Consider the following 2,821-nt stretch of genomic DNA (forward strand, 5'->3'; position numbering starts at 1 on the left):
TACCACTTTGAAAGATGCCACAGATGAAGTACTCCTTTGGAAGGGATCTTAACTTTGGCAGGCTTAACATTTCCATTTCAAATTTAATGGCAATCTTATATATTGAAATGTTTTCTAACCATGAAGTGTGATTATATTGACTAGACATTTTTTGAGCAATATGTTTAACACGTATACAAGTGAGAGAGTTTTTTAGGTCAATTCACATATGTTATATCACTAATAACATTTTCCTAGCATTTAGGATGTCTGGAGAATATCAATTCCAACATACTTTGTCAAACCAAAATAATAAATAAAGCTTACCCCATTGTAGCAATGCTATGCTAACTAAACATTTGGCTGTTATTTGTTTACATTGCATTAAATTTATTCTCTTTCAGCTGGGGATTTTTCCCCTTCTAATGGCCCAACTTTGGTTGTACAACTTGTTTGGATAATTTTACTGTCTCTTCACTCGCAGATTTCCAACTTCCTGAAGTAAAGTTATGTTCTTTAAAATTCTCAGAAACCTGTGTCCCTTTCAGATAGATATCTCCTCTTGTGCGTAAAGTTGAGACAAACTTTGCCTAGTTGCTGATTTACACAGAAAGAATGAGAAGAATTTTAGACTCCATGGCAGCATCTGCTAGAATTCTCTTGTACACTATTGAGTACTAAATCACAAAGTGTTGTGGTTTCTCAATTAGGGTAGGACATTATAAATGAGAGTTAATTGACTACAATAGTGCAAACTTCTGGCATCTAGGAGAGATATAGATAGATGTAAACAAGATTGAAAATATTAAAGAATCTATAAATAAGTTTTAATATATCTTTAAAAGTGGTCAGGAGGAGGCAATAATTCTGTTTCTAGTTATGAAGGAGAAAGTGTTATCAGATTTGCATTCCCAACATAAACAACGATAACATCCAAATATATCATAGAACCATTTTCTGGCATTGGACAACGAGCGTCACAGTACAGTGATTCTTGAGAAAAGAAAAATATGCAAAGTTAATTCCACATTTTCTTCAACATTCAGACTGTGAGTACTTTCCTCATGACTGCACAGGCAAATAGTGCATAAGCCAAAAAAATTCATTTTGCTAAGTTGAGAAGGCAAAGATAAGAATCCCTTGCTGCTGAGTCAGATGAAATCTTGTATGTTGGCATGGTTAAGAGGAGAAAATGCAAAGAGAGAGCCTTGGATCTGCACAGAGGTTTCCTTTGACCTCTTGACTGGGAGTAAGCTGTGCATGCACAGTGCAAAATAACATGATGCCTAGCAGAGAGTGGCTTCTGGAATGAGAGCCACAGAGATGCAGAGATCATGCAGTGCTCTAACATGTAGTAATTTCAGTAATGCAACAAGGGGCAACTTAGACATTCAATGTAGACCCAAGAGAAGTGATGCTTTGGGAATAAGGGACATGCTAGGGCAAAGGACAAATTCAATGTAAGTCTCGTTTAACAAAGCATAAACCAAGTCAGATAAGATCAGAGGATGTTCCAGTAATTTAATTGTTGTCAAAACAAAACTCAACACCTTTCAAAGAAAGACTACCTATTTCAGATATCCTAGAACAAAATATTAATAAGGTTTTGCATACAGAAAAAAATAGGCATGCAAATGAAAACCTTAAAAATGTGACTGACAACCAAGAGAAAAAAACAGGCAATACAAACAGACCATGAAATGACCACAATGTTGGATTTAGCAGACAGTATGTGAAATCTTTTATCATAATGATGTTCAAAATTTTTAAAATATGAACATAATGAGAAAACACAAAGGAAATACCACCAGAGTAATGGTAACTATAAATAAGAACAAAATTGAAACTCTAGGATGAATAGTTTAATATTTAAAAATTTGAAAGGTTCTACATGGGATTAAAAGTGGATTGTAGAGTTTTAGTTCTGGGCAGGTAGCATGAGGAGCTCCGTGGATGCACTTTCAAGAGAAAAAAGCATAACTGGTGAAAAACTAGGAAAAAACAAACTGTTTGAGGTCTTGGAAATTTTTCCTAAAGGCATACAGCAAGTGAAAAAAAATTCAAGAAAATCTACTAAAACTCTGCAGACAACCGAGAGTACATGACATTTGAACCACAACCCACACCTTCACTCACTCCTTCCAGCTAAGAATGATTGAAACTCCACTAGGAGGGTGCAGACAAGAAAACAGGGTTTCTTCTTTTCCCAGGTCTGAGTTGAGGACTACAATATCTTCCCAGGAGGGGCAGGCCGCTAGCCTTTATCATCATCTTCAGATGTATGCTACAGAGTCTGAATATACAATCAGTGGAACGGTAGAAGAAATGGATACTTACACAAAAGCTTAGAATGGAGAAGAGATTTAAAACCCAAGAAAAAATATAAAGAAAGTAGCTAAACTAGGAATAGATTGTGATTTTCCTTCATTGGTCTTAGAAAAAAAGGAAAAAAGTATCTCAAGCACAGTTCTTCAGAATTAGATAGCCATTTTACCAAAAAAGAAAAAAGATTTCAAGTACTCTGACTCTCCTAAGACAGGCTCACACAGCAGTTTATACACCAACATTTTTGTAGCAGTGAAAATTAGAATGGCTGGAGTGAATGGTGATGATGAAATAGTTTCAAACAGTCCTTATCTGGTGTAAAAGAAGAAATACCAGGAACTCAAACACCTACACATTCAGGGAAACAAAAGATGAATAAAAAGTCATTGCTATGTGTTGATATGTACACTGAGTATATTATTTCTTCTGAAAATTGAACGGTTTTGATATTAGGACTGATTTTTTACATTTAACTAGGTAAAATGAAATGTGACCATTGGCAAGATCTTTGGAATAC

This window comes from Mandrillus leucophaeus, unplaced genomic scaffold, assembly GCF_000951045.1.
Source record: "Mandrillus leucophaeus isolate KB7577 unplaced genomic scaffold, Mleu.le_1.0 Scaffold445, whole genome shotgun sequence".
In the NCBI taxonomy this organism is placed as follows: domain Eukaryota; kingdom Metazoa; phylum Chordata; class Mammalia; order Primates; family Cercopithecidae; genus Mandrillus; species Mandrillus leucophaeus.